This window comes from Sparus aurata, chromosome 24 (assembly GCF_900880675.1).
Source record: "Sparus aurata chromosome 24, fSpaAur1.1, whole genome shotgun sequence".
Lineage (NCBI taxonomy): Eukaryota > Metazoa > Chordata > Actinopteri > Spariformes > Sparidae > Sparus > Sparus aurata.
In genome coordinates, this window is record NC_044210.1 from 9,739,174 (window position 1) to 9,750,489 (window position 11,316).

The following is an 11,316-nucleotide window of genomic DNA, read 5'->3' on the forward strand; positions in this document are numbered from 1 at the left end:
CTGTATCTGAATTTTAACATGTCATGCCATAATTCTTGTGGATTTACATGTCCAGGGATTGCTGATAAAACAAAGCTGTCAGTTAACAGCTCGGAATCGTCTCCAGCCTCCATGTGAGCCTGAAAAAGTTAAGCTGGGTAAATGGTCCAAACAAATGGGCGGCTGTGGCTCAGGGGTACAACCAGTGTCTTATCGGAAGGTGGCTGGTTTGATTCCCTTGATCTGCATGTCGATGTTTCCTTGGGCAAGACACTGAACCTCAAACTGCTCCTGATGTGCTAGCTGGCACCTTGCATGGCAGCAACCACCACCATCAGTGTATGAATGTATTAATATCTGTAATATTGCTAAATGCCCTAAATGTAAATATAAACAAATCTGTGTGATCAACCCATCTATATATATCCATCTTTTTCCGACTTGTAACAACTATCGATAACGAATATCACCCACCTCCCTTTTGGGTGCCCACTTTCAGACCTCTTACACTCACTTCCGCCCCTGTCCACAACGCATTTCTACAATAAAACCAGCTCCACCTGACTCAGGTTTACTCCAGGGATTTATAGGCGGACTCCCACCAGTGTCACCGGGGGCCCTCCCGTGTTGAACACACCCCCCCTAGCGCCACGTCTGCGCACTGCACCCCCATATGCCGAAGCACTGCCCCCTGTGAAATTCCTGACTGCCAGGGTGAATCCTACGGTTACCAAGGGCTGCTTCCTACTGTAGCCTGCCGTGTGCTCTGGAGGGCAAACTCTTTTATAACCTCTGGATAAATTATCAACCACGGGGGAATGATATCTCCGCCGACAAAGGGTGAGTTGTGTTTTTTATTGAGACAGTGTCGCTCATGTGTGTTGTGCAGATGTTTGGTGTGCGGGCTCAGCAGTGTGTGTGTGTGTGGAGCTCTGCCTGACAGCCCGGTAATGTCCTGTGTTGAGTCGTAAAGCAGACAGAAATGTACGTGGTCGTTGTCTACCTGCGTCCACACAGTCAGGAGAGAAAGAAAGGCTGTTGTTTGGGGAGGCTTTTATTCTGAATGTGAATGTGTGTTTTTACGCACAGACTTGGGAACACGCCCTTGCTGTCCAGTCTACCTGTGTGAAAAGCGTTCCAACTTCATTTGAATGCCCTCAAACTGCGGTCACACCGACACGCAGCGCCTCACCGGGGGAAGTTAACCGTGTTCCTTCATTTCCCGCTTCAGCTTCGAGTTAGTTTCAGTGTCGGTTCGCTTGAATAGACGTTTCTACGGCTCCTCTCTGAGGCAGAAAACTCACAGAGCCGCTTGTGAGACCTGGTTAGAAAAGAAAAAAAAAGTCAACTATGTTTCATACGCTCGACTTGATCCGCATTACCCCGGCTGGCTGGCTGGCTGGCTGGCGCACCGCCGCTCAGCTGTAGCTGTAACTGTAACCTGCGGCGGCAGAGTTGCCGCGGACGGATACGTGATGGCCCCCACCGGCCTCTGAGAACAACCAGGAAGCCCCCCCACCCAAGAAAAAGCACACAGAACACCCCGTTGTTTGAAAGCTCCGTTCTGCGGTGTGGGGTTTTTCAAGCAGACGCCAAAAAGGCTGCTGAGGTGAGGGAGAGCAGGAGGAGGGAGGAGGGGGGGCTTCCGAGGCCACGGTGAAACCAGGGAGTTTCCTGCCTCAAGGTCCGCCTGCCGGTTGGGTCACAGGTAGGGGCCGGGCGGGCGAACCTGCTCTGGAGCTCCACCACACAGACAAGGGATAAAGTGAGACACTACTTATCCTGTCGCAGTTATTTCAGGAATAACACAACCCTTTGTTTTGGGTTTCAACAATAGTCTTGTGATATTTTCTGTTGGGTTTATTATAATATGGGTGTTATAAACTAGTTACCTTTCTGTGAAATCGGTACAAAATGTATTTGACCCATTTGTATTGAGGCAAACTTTATTCGAAGGATTTTACATGATAAAATCAACAACATATGCTCATGTTGTGTTGATACATGTGAGGCAGATGCTTAGACTTTCAAATCTGATTGTTATCTGAGTAATTAATCGTTTTATCAGTATAATGTGTAAAATGGGTCTGGGCCCAAGCTATCCATCCAACAAACCTGACCAATACTAAAATAAACTGTGTTCACGTTGATGTATGACACAGAAAAGGAGCACATGTTTGGCATTTTGCTTGAATAAAGGACTTAAGCAGTTCCCCCCCTCATGACTAATCTATTAATGGAATTAGATTGATTGACTATTAAGGGTGCACTTTGTTTTGTTCTTTGTTTTTGCCTTAACAAACTAAATTAACAAACTTTTATTGTTTTCATAACCGAATAAACATAATAAACAAGCTGACCATAAAGGACGACACAATTTCATACTGTTTTACTTTGTTTACATGTGGCGGACCCTGCCGGCTTCCCCAGCTTCCAACCGTGGTACTCAAATAACCTTGTTAGATGTGATTAGATTTTCTGGTGTCCTTACTTCTCTGGGGCGGTAAACTGATTTACTTTGGGTTTTTGTACAAAAACAAAGACACTGAAGGACGTCGTCGAGGGCTTTGGGACACACTGATTTTTTTCATTTTTCACCATTTCCTTATCTAATCAATCAGTCAAGATAATGATTTACAAATTGACAATAAAAGTCTTCAGTATCGGTGGTAAATTGCCCCGGTGTTGTTGCTGTGAAGTGATTCGCAGCCGAGACGCATCTGAGCAAAGAGCACGTGGTAACGTAGGCCGATGTTGAGAGAGCTCCGACCGACTTCTAATGAGTATTTCTTCCTCTATATTAATTATGCGAGAGCCTCATCATCGTAAAGTCTTGTGTGCTCTGGATGAGAATAACATTTGAGAGTTGTGTGCTTCTTATCACACGTGCATTCCTCTTCACTTTCAGTCCCAGATAAGTGGCTCTGGTTTTGCCTGACAGCTGCAGAGAGAACACTGATAGCGGGGATGACACCTGTCAAGAGCTCTTGGATGCGAGGTGTGTGCTTGAAAACTACATGACAGCGTTGCTTGCTTGCGGAGCGCACAAACGTGTATGTTGATGGCAGTTTAATGCGTTTGAATGTACAGGATCCAGGATCATTCTTTGACTTCTTGGCTTCTGGTTTGTTTTCACTGCTGTATCAGGGGGAAAAAGTTAAGATAAGTAGGTCTCTGGAGGGGAAACAGGCAATACGTCAGTGTCATTTTTTTCCCCTTACTGGCTTGTTAACTCTGGGTTTCTCGGTTCAGCTGTGACTGAGCCTGTTCCTGTGACATGTGACATCAACAGAGCCACGATTGGAGTACGTGATATGACATGAGATTAAAGGTGATACCCCCGAGGAGACGGTGCAGCAAAAAGTGGCATGCGCCAAGATTGAACATAACCACACACCATGAGGGAATACGAAGCTGCAGAAACACCGGCAGTGATTTCCAAATATATAAAAAAAAAAGGCTATAAATAAGAGTGGCTTTTTTTGTGATACAGCTGGAATTTTAAACACTCTTAATAGTCTCAAGTGACTAGTAAATTGAAATGGATTATTACCTCCGCTGAGGACAAAAATATGTAATGCATATCCATGAAACTTGGAGGGAGGATGGGTCTCCTCCCAGAGCAGAATCCATAAACTCTAGATAAGAGACAAGTCCAGGACTAGTCTTTTACTTTCTTTAACTTTGAATCTTTTTCTGACATTTTTGTTAATTTCCTCTGGGAATAATGCATGGATCTGGATGAAAAAAACACTGTATTTACTTGGCTGGAACTTATGAGTGAGTACAAAAGGGCACTGTTGAGCCTTGGCAGAGGTAATGTGCTCTACGGAGTGCCATTCTAGTTTAAATAGTCATCAATATTCCGCGGTGACATTTTGGTGCCTTTTTCTTTTTTGTCACATGATGAATAAATCATTGTGATAAAAATCAGTTTTAAGTGGAGAAAGACACGTCTGCTGCCAAAGTAGAGCGGAAAAGTAAAGGTAGTCTGTGCAAAAATAGGCTCGGAGAAAAGAAATCAACAAAACTCAAGCCAAGCCAAGTCTGCTAATTAACAGTAGTTATTTTTTGCACGTATCTTTATGAAGGGATACAAAAACAGTCCAGTAAGAGCAGTGCCGGGTGAAAACAAACAGTATTCATCCCATTTGTGTGTATTTTTTAAATACAAGTTGGCTGGGATCGGCTCCAGCCCCCCGTCACCCTGCAAAAGGTTAAGCGGTTACAGACGGATGGATGGGGAAAGAAAGAAAGTGAAAAAATTAGGTAAGGCAAAAAAAAAACTTTAAAAGCAGGGCAAGCAGAGAGGAGATGTGGGGTAAAGATTATGTGTCAGCTCAAAGTAACAGGTGTCTGCAGATGTTCTTGAATCAACAGGTTACTTATTCTACTTTAATTTCTGATTTGACCTGTTCACCAACATGTTCAAGGTACTCTAAAAACATTCAGGATCCCGCCCCCCCAGGATTGGCTCTCATACTATTGGTGATGTCACAAATCATGCTTGTAGGTTCTCCTCTTTTAAAGAGCACAGAGAAGATTGTGCACTTTCAGCAATGAATGTGAAAAGGGGGGACTTTAATGGCCAACTGCTGCAGTTTGTGTCAGATATCGCAGTTCTGATCCGGTCAGATACGAACACATACACAAAACACATATTTATATATTCATTGTGACTTAAACTTTGCGAAGATACCATTGTCTCCAATGACCATCACGAGTTAACATCCATAAGTCTGCTTCTCCTTATTAACACTGAACTTGCCTGAGAATCATCACATTTTCAAGTTTTCCTCGGTATTAAAGGAACCCAGTCACAATTGTCTCAACATCGGCGGGTGCACTGCAGACAGCGAGCGTTGATGGCTAATTCGGCTTACCCTCCATCACGAACAGCTGGTTTATCGACTGACCACTGAGCACCAGCTCAATATGGTTGCCTAGTAACTCCAGAACAAAAATGCAACAGGTAAAGGCTAACAATGTGAATCGAGCTTAAGGTGTTGAGTCAGACATACTTGTCTGTGAGAGCAGATGGAAACTGAAAGCAGTCTGTCTCCTTTTTCCATGTGCCTGTTTCATATCTTACAGGAGAACTCAGGGGTTGAATTACGCGTCACTCTGGAATGTTGATTGAATTCCGCAGAATTAATGGCCCTTCATTTGCTCAGTCATGGACAGCAACACAACGAGAGCATGTGACCTGGCCAGACTTCCACAGTGACTTGTTTTTCATGTCCCGGCGTGTCTTGTGACGGAGTCACCTTCTCTCGAGCTGAAGTGAAGTCATTATGTTGCATGAGCTGGTCGTCTCTCATTATGGTGCGAGTAGATGTGTTATCGCGGCGATAATAGAGGCAGAGCTACGAGGGCGCCATGGTTACGGAGGGACGGAGGGGGCGATGGGGACGATTGAGCTGCATGCTTGACGGCTGGAAGTAACCGAACAGCCTAATTTAATTTTTTCTGAATGACAAAAGCTGATAACAGATTACGTCAGAAGTCCCATAAAACCCCACAGCCCGGTTATCCAGAATAAGTCATTTGGTAATTATGTGTTAATCCCCCATTTTGCATGTAAACCCATCATATCATGTTGGAGAGCTTTACCACTGTGTAAACACAGGTCATGCACACCAGTGGCTCTAAATGCTGATGAGCTTTTAATAGCATCGTTGCTCACGCTGGCGTTGGTCCAAGACCACGTGTTGTCTACAAATTCAGCCCCGATGATTTCAATCAGTGGGCCGCACAGAATTTCCTGTCGCTTTTTTTCAACTGTGGCTCAGTTGGATTATTATTGTTTTTTAAAGGAGAGGAACTGTGAAGCGGATCAGTGTTGAAAAACTAGTGTTGGAGCAGCAATCAAAGAAGTGCCATAAAAGGCTGCGGTATTTCAGGATTAATCACTGCGGAGTGTGAATGAGCTGCAGGGGGCTTTTCATTTCCACAAAAAAAAAAAAAGAAAAAAAAGAACCCCGGAAGAGCGGATGAACGGCTTGCCTGAAAGGAGGCTTCGAATGAAAACCAAACGGATGATCTTATCTGGTTCATTAGCTGCTTAATTTGCCGCTTTACGCATGGAAACTGGAAGTACTCCTCCTGCCCCGTGTTTGACTCCTCCTCATAGAGTAAGCGTGTCTCCAGAGGCTCAGGTCCGTTGGCAGGGCAGCACCTTGGTGGTTCAGCGACTTTGGACTATGTGACGGCAGCAGGTTCACCACAGCTCACTTGCTTTACTGAATATTTGAGCCTTTGTCTGTTTGACTTTAAGAGTTCATCAGTTCGTTATGAGGTCAGTAAGTCTAGAAGGTTGTGAGCCAGCTATGCGCTCCCCTTGGACTTTCCCTTTTTAAAAGCTCCGGAAAGGTCAGGCTCATAAATTACTCTTAATCAGCTCAAGCTGCAGCTGAAAGTGAGTTCTTAAAACGTGATTTTCAAAGTGAATACCTGTGTACGCCTTTTTAGTTCGGTTCCTTGGGGCTGGTGTAACAGCTGACAAATAAACTCTGAGGCAGACCATCCTTTTCAGGCACTCTGGGTTGCTGCGGTGGGAAAACAAAGCAAACGCTCAACTACTGTCAATACCGCCTGTTGATCCTGGACCGTCAAGACAGCAGTCTCCCAAGCGACCTACCTTCACGCTCATCGTCAGGTTTTTTTGTGTGAGTGCGACTGTAGATGATGGCCCCTTCAGTTCAAGGAAAGCGCAGCCTGATTCACTGTGAGTCACCAGAATTAAGATATTGAATTTTGACTGGAATTTGATCCAGTGTCCACGTAGCGTGATGATGCAGACTGCAGACTGTAATGCGATGAATCAGACTAAGAAGTAAAATGCAACAGTGTATATTTATCTGTACAACACTGAAACAAAAATATAGGAACACTGACGTTGTTGTGTTCTGTGTTCAGGTAATCTGTGTTATAAAACAGGTTTTACATAATTGAACCAGACAGGTTATAGATGTAATAGCTCCATTTGGAATTACTCCAAAGTTAGTTAGTTAGTCTGCGGTACTCAACATGACGAGTGTGTCTCCCATCAATCCAGACTGAAGACTACTGTCGGCATAAGATCGATGCTGCAGCGCACTCAGGGGTAGAATGGACTCAATATGCATAATGTTGTATCCGCAACTGCTGCATATATATTTCAGTTTTAATGCAGTCGTTTTCCAGTGAATGTTGCCATTCACCCAATGGCACATCCATAAAAATGTCTTAAAAACATGGACATACCTACACAGAATATTGAGAACAGTGATGTCTGAGATGCTACAATTCATCCTGCCATAATCAGGGTGTCATACTGTCTGTATGTCGATGTATGCGATCAGGCTGTTGATGTTCGAATCTCGATGATGCGTAATATTGGCCGTGATGTGAAAGGTGCAGTCGAGCAGCACTGATCTGTTTGCGGCGGCTGACAGCAGGTGTCTCGTGGCTCCGCTGGAACTTTGCACAGAGATGAAAGTACTTTCCGGGGCTGTTTACGCGGGCTTGTTTGTTTACATTCACCACCTCAGGCCGCTGGATGTTTATCTTGCTGCTCCTCCGCTCAGGTTGTCACACCTGTTAGCTTGTGTGTATTTCACTTTTCCAGGAGACACTTCATATCCTGAGAGCTCTGTCGGGCCACTTGAGTTTAGTTGTAAAACGCCCAGGTGTTGTATTACCTCAAGGAATTTGCCGTTCGATTGGCACTCAGAAGTCCTCCCGAACAATGATTTACGTTGAATAAAAAGGCCTTGTGAGAGAGCGTACCCTTCACGCTTGATTGCTGCGATAATTTCGCTCTTCCTCCTCCTGTCTCGCTCCTCGCGGCCAGCGTTTGCCAGGACAAACAGACAAGCCGGCAGCTCAGCAGGAGTTTTGGATTACAGTGAAGAATCTGCAAATGGTTCCCTCCCTTTACAGGGCCGAGGACTCCTGTTTCAGCTTTCGGACTCTCTTCGCGAACTTGAAGTGGTTCCGCTTACCAATTTTCTGTAGCACGGCAAACAGAGAAACCACATGTGAGAACACCCGCATATCCTGTTTCGCTTCAATATAGACCTCAGAGCCTGGCCTGTGGCTGTAGTGCATGTGAATGACTGAACTATGTTAGGAAGAAGCTGGAGCAGGTAATAACTGATCAGCTTCCAACCAACCCGGTCGCTTTACTCTCGTCTGCACTCTGACTGAACCTGGAACACGCACCCATTTAACCCTATTAATCCCTCATTTAGCCACGTGGCCTCGCTTCTAAGAGGATTAAAATAGGTGATGGAAATGCCTCTCTGATTGTGTCCAGTTTGCTTAGCAATCCTTCTAGTCCCTTTTTAAACCAGGGTTTTTTGAATCCCCAGACCCACAGCCAAAATCCAACCTGGTTGCAAACGATTCATTTATTGTTAATTCAGCCCTAACGACTTTATTATCATTATTATCATTATTATTATTATTAGAAAGTGATTGAGATTACAAAAACTAACTCTATATTTTACATGTAACTTTAAAGGGAAATGTTTATTTACTTTCATGGTAAGATGAGAGGATAGACAACACTCTCGTGTCTCTATGCTAAACATGAAGCTACGCTAGCAGCCAGCTAATTTAGCTTAACATAAAGCCTGGAAATGGGGAAACAGCCACGCTAATGCCTGGATTATGCTCCTATATGTTCAGTTTGGGACACAACAGATGTGTTTATACTACTCTCTGGAGTACGCTTAAAGGGCTAGTTACACAAACGCACAGACCAACTGTGCAGCTTGTTGTAGCTTAGTGGCTCAACAGATTGTAGATACACAGAGCCTACATGTACACCGTCGCATGACATTTAGTGTGTCTGAGGCATCATCACTTCGTACCTCATTCAAAACCAAGTGTTAAAACAACAGATTGCTGTCCTGTTTGCAATTTTAACATTGTTTAATCTGTGGAAAAAACAATGGAGATATAACATGTTAATTGCAGTGTTTTAGAGGTGTTGATCAGTGTGCTTTATTACCTTTGCACAAAACCAGGCTAGCTGATTTTCCCTGTCTCCGGTCTTAATGCATAGCTAAGTAGTAGACTGTCGACTGCAGCTAAATTATTTAATAGACAGAATTGAGAATGACAAAGATCTTCTCATCGTACTCTCATCAATCAAGTGAATATATCCAAAAATGTCAAACTATTCCTTAAACATGCTAAAACGTAGTGTTTCCCACACATATATTTTACCTGGCCAGTCCACCGAAGTATATTTGCTGACTTTGGAGATTTCTATCCATCCATGAGACCGACACCACCCACAAACTATTACCTAGTGGACGATCTGCGCTCACTCTTCCCCTCCTGCCTACTGTTCTGTGTTACACCCCTCTTGTGAAAGCATGGATTGTGATGTGACCTCTCCTGTCTAATCTTGGTGAACTTAACCTGGTTGTTGCTTTATGTCTGTTTGAGATCCCTGCTTTTCAACTACGTGGTCCGTTACATATCTGACCTACTAAAATAAGGTAAATGAAAAGAAAGACATCTGTTGGGGGCATGCTTGTAAAGTTGCTCATGATAACTAAGGCTTTTTGGAAACCCCTGCTTTACCTGAAGCACCCGGTATGATCAATAATGCAGCTGACTGTCGGAGAGAACCAGTTGAGGGAGGATTTGTCGCCATGCAAGGGTGATTCAGACATTTATAAACGATTTGCGGAACGAGCACATCCAAATATGCAGTTGCGCAACCTTCAAAGCATTTCCAAGAGTCTGTGACAGTCACGCAGGCGTGCATACACACTACCGGCTTACTCACAGATGTGCCGACACCACACTCCTCACAACTGGGTCATACTGGATGTTTAGTGCCATAGTGTATTTTTGGACCCAGTGATGTGTGTTCCCCTCCAAGTTGCAGATAAAGAGCGTATTTTGTGCTCTGAATCTGGCTAAGTGACTCATTCTCAGGGAGTTGTGAGTGAAGACTCCAGCGAGGGAGACGGTTTGCCTCGGTTTCTCACCACCTTCAAGCGACTGGAGCCATAAATCAGCCGTAAATCTTTGTGTTTGTCTTCTTGAGAGTGTCAGGGCAGGTTTCGATCGGGAGGTGTGCCGCAGCTTCAGACTATGTCAGGGCAAAGTGGTGGAGGGGGTTGTTTGAGCAACCTGTGTGATGGATGCAGGTATTAGAAAACAGAAATGTGGTTGTACTTCACCTTAAAAAAAAAAAAAAAAGCTGCTGATAGATAACTTAGACTCCAAGCATGGCATCATTTCACCTCAAAAAGCACCTTTCATGTACAGCAGTGCTCATGGCCAGCTGGCTCACAGTGCACAAGTATATAGACGAGAGCGTTATCTTAGCAGAACTGTGATTTAGGTCTTTTTGAGTTAAGTTTTAACCACCTGTGCATTTCACACCTCACATTTTTCATCACACCCTGTGTGTGTGTGTGTGTGTGTGTGTGTGCTTGTGTCATGCAGGTTACACGAGCTTGTTTACAGCATGCCTCAAGCTACCCATGACTCACTTCTCTGTCTCTCTCACTCCCTTTGTGCAGGTATTTAAATGGGTGCTTTTAATCTTTTCGAAAAGCTCAATTCATCTCACTCCAACGCCTCCGTCTTGGTCTGACCAACAAATCAAGTGCACTCAGTAAACCCCTTTTTAAAGTCTTTAAATCCTCCACCTGCTCAGGCACCATACAAGGCATTCGTTTTTGGGGTTTTTTACTGGTATTACTGCTATACGATGCATGAGTTGAATTCTGCATGATGGTGCCATCAGCGGTTTTACTGCTCTTGTGGAAAGAATGCAGTTGGATATTACTGAGAATTGCAATCACCCAGTAAAATGCCCACAAAACAGCCGCCATACAACATTATTAAGTGGATGAAAGCATTTATCCGGCCGGAGAAACATGAGTACAATCCCCAGATAGGAATGCTTCGGAAGGGAAATAAATAATGATACTGAATAAAGATGTTACAAAGATGTTATGTGAATATTTGGGCTTTGAGTTTTGGGTTATTACATTATTAAATTAAGTTTCATAGACCAAACTATGAAGAGATTAAAAAATACAAATAGCCCTAAGTAATTTATGTCCTGGCTACATACAGAGTATTATTGTATAAAAACCAGAGGTCACGGGACGCAGGTCTAAAATATAGAAGGAAAAGGGAAATACATGGTTCCGCCTTTACGGAAAGCGCTGCAGATACTAGTAATGATTTAAAAAAAATACTTGCCCTCATTTGCATGTCTCTGACAAAGTACATTGTCAATTTTATAACTATTATTTTTCTTATATTTTATGGTTATGTATGTAAATATACCCTTATCGCAGTCTCAGTTGTAGATAT

General features: G+C 43.8%; 1 protein-coding gene across 2 annotated transcripts in view; it reads left to right on the top strand.

The window, feature by feature from the left end:
* The first annotated feature begins 660 nt into the window (after window positions 1-660).
* The window catches only part of LOC115577288 (vang-like protein 1), a 53,898-nt gene continuing 43,242 nt past the window's right edge, over window positions 661-11,316 (top strand). For both annotated transcript variants that reach the window (XM_030410278.1, XM_030410280.1), the window contains exon 1: window positions 661-819. The gene's annotated coding sequence lies outside the window, so the exon portion shown is untranslated. The remainder of the gene's footprint in view (window positions 820-11,316) is intronic.